At 49.6% G+C, this 11,947-nt stretch overlaps 1 long non-coding RNA gene across 1 annotated transcript; it reads right to left on the minus strand.

Annotated features, from left to right (window-relative positions):
• Positions 1-7,890: 7,890 nt before the first annotated feature.
• LOC119328183 lies at positions 7,891-10,194 on the minus strand. Its single transcript, XR_005158872.1, has 3 exons — positions 9,765-10,194; positions 9,547-9,621; positions 7,891-9,464 (listed from the first exon to the last, which is right to left on the minus strand). It is a non-coding gene; the product is annotated as an uncharacterized LOC119328183 (long non-coding RNA).
• Positions 10,195-11,947: the final 1,753 nt, after the last annotated feature.

Consider the following 11,947-nt stretch of genomic DNA (forward strand, 5'->3'; position numbering starts at 1 on the left):
GCAGCCCTCACGACACTTATGACCCGCTTTTGCGCGGGAGAGGATAGTTGGCTGGCTCGCACTACAAACACAGCCAACGAAGCAGGCCCCTCCGAGGCCAAAAACAGCACCAGCAAGCTCTGACACAACAGACACAAACACCAAAGCAATGGCGATAACACCGATGACACTATAGTTCATGCCGGATTCAGTGGCTCCAAGTCCGGCCAGCGAAAGAAGCCCTATAAAAGGAACGACAAAGGACCATCCAGCTTGGACCGCATACTTGATCGTCCGTGCCAGATACATGGCACCCCAGACAAACCGGCCAACCATACTAACAGAGATTGTTGGGTCTTTAAGCAAGCCAACAAGGTAAATAGCGGAAACAAGGAAGCGGAATCGCAGAGCGAGGACGAAGACGAGGAGCCCCAGCAGCCGAACACTAGGGGGCAGAAGAAATTCCCGCCTCAAGCCAAAATGGTGAACATGATATATGCTACACACATCCCCAAAAGGGAGCGCAAGCGCGCACTCAGGGATGTTTATGCGGTAGAGCCAGTCGCCCCAATATTCAACCCATGGTCGTCATTCCCGATCACCTTTGATCGTCATGATCATCCAACTAGCATCCGTCATGGCGGTTCGGCCGCATTGGTACTCGACCCAATCATCGACGGATTTCACATGACACGAGTCCTAATGGACGGTGGTAGCAGCCCCAACCTGCTCTATCAGGATACAGTACGCACAATGGGCATTAGTCCCTCACGAATCAAGCCCACAATAACTACCTTTAAAGGAGTTATACCAGGCGTAGAGGCCCATTGTACGGGCTCGATCACGCTGGAGGTGGTCTTCGGTTCCCCGGATAACTTCCGAAGCGAAGAGCTAATCTTCGATATCGTCCCCTTCTGCAGTGGCTACCATGCACTGCTCGGACGAACCGCGTTTGCTAGATTCAACGCGGTGCCACATTATGCTTATCTCAAGCTCAAGATGCCTGGTCCATGCAGCGTCATTATAGTCAATGGAAACACGAAACATTCCCTCCATACAGAGGAGCATACCGCAGCCCTAGCAGCAGAAGTACAGAGCGGCCTTCTCAAGCGACAACATAATCCGACAGCATGTTGTTAGGAATTACCAAAACCACCCAGGGATAGTTGCACTTTCACCCGGCATCTTCAGCTACAGATACACATAACAAGGCCGCGCCATGAACTTGGCATAAGCCGGCCATCCAAACAGAGCGTGATATGGGCTGTGGATCTTGACCACTTCAAAGGTCAATGTCTCTGGCCTAGATTCATGATCATCTCCAAAAGCAACTTCTAGAGCTATCTTACCAACTGGATATGCCGACTTACCAGGCACCACGCCATGGAAAACAGTGTTTGACGGCTTAAGATTTTTATCAGTCAACCCCACGCGACGGAAAGTTTCATAATAGAGGATATTGATGATGCTCCCTCCGTCCATGAGTACCTTGGTAAACTTATACCCTCCGACCTGAGGCGCGACCACCAAAGCCAAGTGACCCGAATTATCAACTTGGGGCGGGTGATCTTCCCGACTCCACACAATGGGCTGCTCAGACCAGTGCAAGTAACGAGGAACCGCCGGCTCAACAACATTGACTGCCCTCTTATGAAGCTTTTGGTCACGCTTACATAAGCTAGTGGTGAAGACATGATATTGTCCACTATTCAACTGCTTCGGGTTGCTCTGATAACCAGACTGTTGCTGCTGTTGACTCCCCTGATTACTCTGCTGATTGTAACCACCCTGGTTGCTGTGATTACCTTGATTTCCTTGGAATCCATAGTTAGAACCGCCACCGCCATAACCCGGTCTGTGAGAGCCGGATCCTATACCACCACCTGGCCCATGACTATCTTGAAAAAGATTGGAATTCTTGTACTCCTTCATAATGTAACAATCCTTCCAGAGGTGCTCGGATGGTCTCTCTAGCGTACCATGTCTTGGATAGGACTGATTTAACATCTGTTCAAGATTGATACCAGATCCTCTGGTCCGTGGGGGTGGTTTACCCTTACGGCACTGACCATTATTCTATGCATTGGTATTAGCCACAAAGTCAAAGCTATTATGAGCTTTGCGCTTACCGTTGCCTCCCTGGTTCACCGGGTTATGCTAATGCCCCTTGGTGTTGCTGCTCTTCTTTCCCTTTCCCGTCTTTTCATCATCAGACTCGGGGTCCTTGGTACTATCAGAGTCGGCATACTTAACTAGAGCTGCCATGAGTGTCCCCTTGTCATTGCAGTGGTGTTTGAGCCGCCCTAGTTTTTGTTTTAAGGGCGTGAAACGACAATTGTTCTCCAACATCAACACTACTGAGTCGGCATTGATGCGATCCGACGAGTGCAGGATTATTGAGGCCCAGTGCACCCAATCGGTTGTCGACTCACCTTCTTCTTGGACACAGGAGGCTAAATCCACAATTGACATGGGCTGCTTACATGTATCCTTGAAGTTCTGGATGAACCGGGCCTTTAACTCGGCCCATGACCCGATGGAATTGGCAGGGAGCCCCTTCAACCAAGTGCGAGTCGTTCCCTCCAACACCAGGGGAAAATATTTAGCACATGCAGCCTTGCTGACATCTAGCAATTCCATGGCCATCTCATAACTCTCAATCCATGCCTCAGGACTTAAGTCGGCTGTATAGTTAGGCACCTTGTGAGGACCCTTGAAATCCTTGGGTAGACACTCATTACGTAGATCCAGTACTAAGCATGGCACGCCCAAATTTCTAAAGGTCACACCTGGATCCACAGAAATGGTTGGACGAACCAGAGTAGGTAGACAGGCCGCATGTTGTGCCGCCAACTAGGCCTCTTGACGTGATCTTCCTTGATCCACTACATTCTGAGCATCAGCACCTCCGGCCGCCGGGTTATGGTTCCGTTCACTGCTTGACACAGCTGGTTCATCAATATGTGTGTTGTAACTCCAGCTCAGGCGAGGGGTGGAGTGAATCCTGTCACGACTGTAAGAATAAGCCTGCTGCTGAGTCAGTGCTGTCTGAAGAAGCTCTCTGGCCCTCCGTGTTTCATCCGCCGTCGGCGACTCACCATCAACCGGGAGAGCCGCCAATCGTGACACCGCAGCAATCATGTTATCCAAAGGATTAGAATAATGACCCGGTGGCATCGACACGTGCTGCGGCAGGTTATTGTTCTGGCGAGGCGGGTCCGTCGTGCGTGGCTGAACCGGCATACCTGTCCTAGGTGCTTCGACCCCCATTTATCACCACCGGGTTACTGGTTCCTGCTCTTGGTGTGTTAAAGAGATTTCTTGCCTCATAAACCGAGGGCAGAAGAGTCTGATGCCTCCTCCTCATGACTTTGTTTGAAGCGTTCTGATCTAGCATGAGCCAGAAAGACTATGACTGAATCTGTTGTGCCTGCGCATCCAAAGCAGCCCGCTCCTCAGCCATCCTGGTGTTCTCTGTGTTTAACTCCTCTTTGGCATGCGTTATCTCGTCACGCAACTTCACGACTGCCGCATTATGCTGATCTTGATCCGCCGGGTTAACCACCGATGTTAACAGCACTGCCAGCTTATCCAGTAAGTCGGTTAAAACCTAAGCCGGCGGGGGCTCAGGGCCTCCTGCCCCGGCAACCGTTGTTGACCCGAAAATCAGCTCTGCTGCAGTCGATGAGTGCGGCACGGGCTGTGTATCAGCCATGAAGATTGCAACCCGGTTCGGCGGCTCACAGGGGTCCGGAATACTGTCGCCATCAGAACAGCCCCCAAGCCGTCCCTCTTGTAGTTGATACAATGACTCAGTCTCACAAGTGGATGACTCACCATCAGAATAAACGAAGGTCTCACCACCAGATGCCGATCTATCCTCAGGTTCCGCTCCATGGATAAATCCCACGAAGGCACAATTCATCGTGGGCCGAACCCGGGCGGGTCTCGCATGCTGAGTCGTCTCGAGGATATCGGTGCAGATTTCCGGCTCAGGGCCCGGTTCACCGATCTTGCCGATGAGGACATGAATTCCATCGAAGGGGACCTGGTACCCGTACTCAATTGAGCCGGACTCGGGGCTCCAGCCTGCGTCATCGATGTAGAGCTTGCCGCGATGACTTTTGGTCATCTGGCCCATGGTGTATCCCTTGATCCCTTCGAAGCTGCCCTCTAAGAACTTGAAACCATCGTGCGATAGCCCCACGGTGGGTGCCAACTGTCGTGGAATTGTCACGACAGATGTCCTAGTGTGAGGACTTAGTCGTGGAGCCATCGTGATGAGGTTATCTTAAAGGGGTTAATCAGGACAAAGGACACGAAGAGTTTATACTTGTTCGTCCCCTTACAGTGAAGGTAAAAGCCTAATCCAGTTGGAGGTGGTATTGCTAGGGTTTCAATGAGCAGGGAGCGAATACACTTGACCCAGCTATCGATCTATTGTTTTCTTGTCCTAAGCCACCGCTGGGTCATCCCCTTATATACACGGGTTGACGCCCTGCGGCCTATAGAGTCTCGGCCGGCTTATACAACGTATCCGGCTCAGTGACCTTTCTTGCATGCCTTACAATACAAGTCTATATACATGGCGTTTTATATCCATGGGCCTTAACCCGCCTTCGGGTTTGGGCCCCCTACTAAGCCTATCTATGAACCGCCATTGTTAATATGCTCTTGGGCTTCATTGATATGAACCGCCATAGGGATGACCCGGCCCCTCCTGGGCAGGTCATACCTAATAGTCATATCCCCAACACTTTCACAACTTGACTTCAAAATATTTGGTTTGGAGACCATCAAAGATCAATATGTGCATGATGCTAATTTTAAAGATGTAATGCAGAATTGTAAAGAAGAAAGAACGTGGAACAAGTTCATCGTTAATGATGTATTTGTGTTCCGTGCTAGCAAGCTATGCATTCCAGCTAGCTCTATACGTCTTTTGTTGTTGCAGGAGGCACATGGAGGAGGATTAATGGGACACTTTGGCGTGAAGAAGACGGAGGACGTACTAGCTACACATTTATTTTGGCCAAAGATGAGACGGAATGTTGAGCATTTTGTTGCTCGCTGCACTACATGTCAAAAAGCTAAGTCACGACTCAATCCTTATGGTTTATATATGCCTTTGCTTGTACCTAGTGTTCCTTGGGAGGATATATCTATGGATTTTGTTTTACGTTTATCTTGAACAAAGAAGGGGAGGGATAGCATATTTGTTGTCGTGGATAGATTCTCGAAAATGGCACACTTTATACCATGTCATAAAAGCGATGATGCTGTTAATATTGCTGATTTGTTCTTTCGTGAATTATTCGCTTACATGGTGTGCCAAATACTATTGTTTCAGATCGTGATACTAAATTTCTTAGCCACTTTTGGCGATGTTTATGGGCTAAGTTGGGGACTAAGCTGCTTTTTAGTACTACTTGTCACCCCCAAACTGATGTACAAACTGAAGTAGTCAATAGAATATTGTCTACTATGCTTAGAGCTGTTTTGAAGAATAATAAGAAAATGTGGGAAGAATGCTTGCCTCATATTGAATTTGCTTATAATCATTCATTGCATTCTACTACTAAGATGTGCCCTTTTGAAATTGTGTATGGTTTCATACCTCGTGCACCTATTGATTTGTTGCCTCTTCCATTTTTAGAGAAGGTTAATTTTGATGCTAAAGAACGTGCTGAATTGATTTTTAAAATGCATGAGTTAACTAAGGAAAACATTGAGCGTATGAATGCAAAATATAAACTTGCTGGAGATAAGGGTAGAAAACATGTTGTGTTTGCACATGGAGATCTTGTTTGGTTACATTTGCGTAAGGATAGATTTCCTAATTTGTGCAAATCAAAGCACGTGCTGATGATCCTTTTAAGGTGTTAGAGAAAATAAATGATAATGCATATAAACTTGAGTTGCTTGCAAATTTTGGGGTTAGTCCCACTTTTAAAATTGCAGATTTGAAGCCTTATTTGGGTGAGGAAGATGAGCTTCCGTCAAGGACGACTTCATTTCAAGAAGGGCAGGATGATGAGGACATCAATACCATTGTTACACACATAGCCCATGCTGCTATACATACTGGACCAATTACTAGAGCTCACGCACGCCAATTGAATTACCAGGTACTTTCGTTTCTTGGTAACGATTCTAATGTTCATGAGAATATGATGCTACCTAATTGGATACGCTTGTTTTGCTTACAAATGAAGGCCCTAGCTTGGCCAAGACAGATGAACCTTGGAGGAAGTTCAAGCATGGAAATGATGGCATGCGCAAGGGGAACAAGAACAGAGTTACAAGTGATGATTCCAGGACTTTGAAGCCACCATAATGAGTGCATGAAGCCTTGGACGAAATATACAAGATGCCACTTCATAAATTTCATCTAGAGGCTATTCCAGGTGCTACGTCACCTTATTTTTGGGCCAGGCCCATGTAATTTCAAAATACTTGATTATAGGCTGTTTTTAGAGTCCGTATGTGTGGGGAAACAAGAGTTAGGGTTGGTTTCGGACCCCCTGCTCCAAGGGCCACGAAATTACCACTATCTCCTCCATATATACAGACCTTAGGGCATCATTTAGACTTTGGGTTTTGTTTAGATTAAAAGTTCGCCATAGCTGCAACTTCATGTACGCCATTTGTGTTCAACGACCAGACAAAAGCGTCGCAGAACCCCACCTTCATTAATAAAGCTTTCCTCTTATATTCGAAATATCCAAATTGCAATCTTAGTTTCTTGCTTGTTCTTCGTTTGCTCGCAGGAAACAGACTCTCGTGGTCAGGTTGATCGTGCTCCGGCATGGTCAATAACCCTCGGAAGTTGGTTTTGTGATTGCTAAGACGCGACGTCTCGCACGTTCGTAGTCGGATCGTCAAGGTTGACTCCCAGTGAAAACGATAGCCACCATCTCATCGAAACATCGGGACACCTTCGCCTCTATCAGCAGCGCCTAGGGGGTGCCCCGAGGGGGGCACAACCCACCAGGGCGCACCTGGAGGCCCAGGCGCGCCCAGGTGGGTTTTGCCCACCTCGATGGCCTCTCGCACCCCCTCTTTGCCCTATAAATAGTCACATATTCCAAAAACCCTCGGGGTAACCCTAGATCAGAAGTTCCACTGCCGCAGGCCTCTGTAGCCATCGAAAAACAATCTAGACCCCGTTCCGTCACTCCGCCGGAGGGGGAAATCATCATCGGTGGCCATCTTCATCATCCCGGCGGCCACCACGATGAGGAGGGAGTAGTCCACCCTCAGGGCTGAGGGTTTGTATCAGTAGCTATGTGTTTAATCTCTTTCTCACTCACTCTCTCTCTCTCTCTCTCTCTCTCTCTCTCTCTCTCTCTCTCTCTCTCTCTCTCTCTCTCTCTCTCTCTCTCTCTCTCGTGTTCTTGAGATGTCACGATCTTGATGTATCGTGGGCTTTGTTAATATAGTCGGATCATATGGTGTTTCCCCCTCTCTATCTTGTTGTGATGAATTGAGTTTTTCCCATTGAGATTTCGTTGTTATCGGATTGAATACTTTTATGGACTTGAGAGCACTTGATATATGTCTTGCATATGAATACTCATGATGACAATGGGGTATTGTAACACCCCGATAGTCAAGCTACAGTAATCACACACCAATAGTGCCATGTCATTACAATTAATTTTGCTAAACCTCACTTTGATCCAAACCCAATTCAAATTCAAATATAAAGTAAAGTCAAATAATTAAAATTTTCAAAAGGTAAAATAAGAATGTAAGTTGGGTTGCAAATATTCACTGACTAATTTTCATGTAAGACATAACACAAGTGCCCCTAAAGATTTTTAAAACCGACCATAAGCTTTATTTATTGAAACAATCTAATTTAAATAAATATGCAAAATATTCAAAATTAGTTGAGACTTGTTGGACTAGCCCAAAATATTGTCTCGAATTTATGTAATACCTTGAACATTTAACTAAAATCATTTAGTACTTAAACTAAATACAAAACAGTAGCTAAAGAAGAAATAGAAAAGAAAAAGGGAAATACTAATAGAAAGAAAAGAAATCTAATCTAATGAGCCACTTGGCCCATTTAGCAAAAAGGCCCAGCCACGCCCACTCGTCCCCTTCCCCTCGCTACAGGAGACGGAGGGGGGCCGTGGCAGCCATCCACGGCGCCATGGCCGCGGTGACAGCCATCCACCGGCCCCCCAGCGTATATAGCCCCGGCGCCCGCCCCCGAAACCCTAGTTCGTCCCCCCTTCTTTCCTGCATCGACCCCTTCTTCTTCTTCTACTCGAAATCGAGGTCAAAATCTCCGCGGTCACCGCTGCCCTGCCCTTGTTGCCACGGCCACCGTAGTCGCCGTCACTCGGGGGCACATCCTGGAGGATCGCCGCACTCGGGTTCATCCGTCCCGAGGACCAGCTCGAGCCGGGGAGTTGCGTGACCGACGCCATCGCCATCTTCTTCAACCGGCCGTCACCAACTCGCCGTCGATGCCGTCGCTCCGGTCCACCCCGGCCTCCCTGACCTCGTCCCCGGCACCGCTGTGAGCCACTCTTCTCAAACCCCCTCCCCATGTTGTTGATTCGTCGCCGTAGCCGCGCCATCTCGGAGCTCGTCCGAGCTGCCGCGTACGCGTACGTACATACGTGTGCTGCTGCTTGCATCGTGCTAGGCTGCTGCTCCTGTTGCAGCTGCTGGCGCCCGTGGCCGCTGTCGATGCCGCCTGTGCGCACGCACCGGCCGCGCCCTTCCCCATCCCCGCTCGCCGCGCCGATGTGCCGCGCCTGCATGCTTGGCTGTTTCGCTGCTCCTGCTGCTCTTGCTTGCTGCTATGCTCTGCTGCTGTTCGTTGTTGCTGCCGCTTGCCATTCGCTGCTGACTTCTAGTTCCGGCTACATCTGTTGCCTGCCTCTACTAACAGCCGTGGCCATGGCCGTTGCTTGCATGTGCTAGGTGCGTGTACGTACAGCCACCGCTGGCCGGCCGTGCAAATTAGCTTAGGGTCTAATTACTAGTACTCCCTCCGTCTCGTAATTCTTGTCGCTGGCGTAGTGTAATTGCAGTTTTATAGAAAAACCCTCAGCTTTTAATATCTCTTGCTTATCAACCCCCCTCTCTGCTTCTTCCTCCCTTCGTCGCCCGCGTGGTGCGCGCCCCAGCCACCGCCGGCAGCCGGCAGTAGGGCCCAGCCAGCGCCGCCGCCCGTACGAAGGCGAGCTGCGCCACCGCCCACACGCTCCTCCGCGGCTCCACGGCCGACGGGCGCCTCCACGTGGCTTTGCTCGCGTCCCCGGCCACTTCCCAACGCCCGCCACGGGCACCCACTCCGGTGGGGAAGTTGGGCAAGTCCCCGTCCGCCGCTGCTCCTTCCTCGCCTGCAGACGACCGCGCGCCTGATCGGTCCGCCGCCACTGCTGCTCCTTCCTTGGTGCTGTTGCTTCCCCGCCGCCGCTGCCGCGGGATTTGGTAATTTTGCTGCCCTCAATCAAATCCTGCTTTATGCAGCAGTTCAGTCAATTAAGGGAGAAAACAATCAATTCCGAGATCAGTTAATCAAATCCTGCCTAATATTACCTGCCTGGATCAATCAAGGGAGGAATCAATCAATACCAAGAACAATTAATCAAATCCTGCTCAGATCAATATTACCTGCCCAATATTCAGTCAATCAAGGGAGGAAATTGCTACTGTTTTTGAAGTAATCAAGGGAGGAGATTGCTACTGACAAATTGATTCCAGTAATCAAGGGACCTGCCACGCCCATCAATCCATCCATCTACTGGAAAGCATACCTGCGGAGGATACGGGCAGCTTGTGCGGGCGAGGAAGACGGCAGGGAGGACACCGCCGTCGGACGGGCAGAGCCAGATCGAAAAAGGGCAACCCGTGCTGCTCCAGGACATCGCCGCCGCCGTACTCCTCATTTGAGCTCGCAAGGGGGAGTTTTTAGCAGCAAGGTGGCCGGGATCCGGCGCGTACGGCCTCGCCAACGCCGTATCCGGCGACTCGTCGGCTTCTTTGGATCGAAAGCAGAGTGTTTTTGGTGGCGAGACGAAGCACAGCGCGCGGCGGCGGATACCCGAAGCAGAGCGTCGCAGCAGGGAGCCGGAGCAGAGCGCGGCGGCGGCGACCAGAAGCAGAGCTCTGCGGCGGCAACCCGAAGCTCTGCGGCAGCGAGCCGGAGCAAAGCGACGGGGGCGAGAGCGAGCGAGCGACAACACCATCAGATAGACAGAGAGGTTGGACCGCGGGTTGTGTCCCAAAAAGACCAAGGGCATTTTCGCAAAAATGCCAGTGCGACATGAATTTCGGGACGGAGGGAGTACTAGTTAGTTTAACCACTAACCAATGACATGGCCCCCACCGTTAGTAATCTGGTTTAATTAAAGTCAAACTAACCATAGAAAATGACATGTGGGACCTGTTTACAGTATTCATCATTTGACCATTCAACCTTTGACTGGTCAACCCTGCCACTAGACCCCACCTATCAGCCACTTTGCCAACTTGATGGGTACACTTCTGTGTACCCATAGCATTTACCCTTCTATTTTCGAATTAATAATAATTATAGAATATTGTTTAAACTTTGAAAAATCATATAAAATAAATTGTAACTCAAATGAAAATAATTTATATATAAAAGTTGCTCAGAACGACGAGACAAAACCGGATGCGCAGCCCGCTCGTTCGCCACACATCCCTAGCATATCGAACTCGCAACTTTCCTCTTCCGGTTCATTTGTCCGAAAACGCGAAACACCCGGAATACTTTCCCGAATGTTTCCCCCTTCGTCGGTATCACCTACTACCGCGTTAGGGCACACTTAGCATCACACTTTGTCATGTCATGCATCATCATGCATTTGTTTGCATTGTATTTATTGTTTCTTCCCCCTCTTCTCTCGCTAGACACCGAGACCGACGCTGCTGCTACCTAGTACGGCTATGGTGTTGATGACCCCTCCTTCTCGGCTGAGCTTCCAGGCAAGCCCCCCCTCCCTTGATCACCAGATATCGCCTACTCTTCTCTATACTGCTTGCATTAGAGTAGTGTAGCATGTTACTGCTTTCCGTTAATCCTATCCTGATGCATAGCCTGTCCTTGCTACTACTATTGTTACCTTTACCTGCAATCCTAATGCTTAGTATAGGATGCTAGTTTATCATCAATGGCCATACTTTCTTGTCCGTCTGCCATGCTATACTATCGGGCCGTGATCACTCGAGAGGTGATCACAGGTATATACTTATACATAATATATGATACTTGTGGTGACTAAAGACGGGTCGGCTCGTAGGAGTACCCGCGAGTGATTCACGGATTGTGACCGAAAGGACGTTTGTCCCGACTGCCCTCTGATGGATCTTTGTGGCGAAGCGACAGGGCAGGTTGAGACCACCTAGGAGAGAGGTGGGCCTGGCCCTGGTCGGCATTTGCGGTTATTTCAAAATAACACGTTTAACGAGATCTTGGTATTTGATCTGAGTCTGGCTACTGGCTTATACACACTAACCATCTACGCGGGGATAATTATGGGCACTCGACGTCGTGGTATCAGCCGAAGCCTTCGTGACGTCAGCGACTGAGCGGCGCGCGCCGGGTTGGACTGGAACGCCTACTCTTGTATAAGGGAGGCTAGGTCTGCTCACCGGCTGCGTACGCAACGTGCAGGTGTGCAATGGGCGATGGGCCCAAACCCCTGCGTCATAGGATTTAGACCGGCGTGCTGACCTCTCTGTTTTGCCTAGCTAGGGCTGCGACGTGTTGATCTTCCGAGGCCGGGCTTGACCCAGAAAAGTGTGTCCGGCCAAATGGGATCGAGCGTGTTGAGTTATGTGGTGCACCCCTGCAGGGAAGCTAATCTATTCGAATAGCCGTGATCTTCGGTAACATGACGACTTGGAGTTGTACCTTGACCTTATGACAACTAGAACCGGATACTTAATAAAAACACACCCTTCCAAGTTCCAG

This window comes from Triticum dicoccoides, chromosome 7A (assembly GCF_002162155.2).
Source record: "Triticum dicoccoides isolate Atlit2015 ecotype Zavitan chromosome 7A, WEW_v2.0, whole genome shotgun sequence".
Classification (NCBI taxonomy): Eukaryota; Viridiplantae; Streptophyta; class Magnoliopsida; order Poales; family Poaceae; genus Triticum; species Triticum dicoccoides.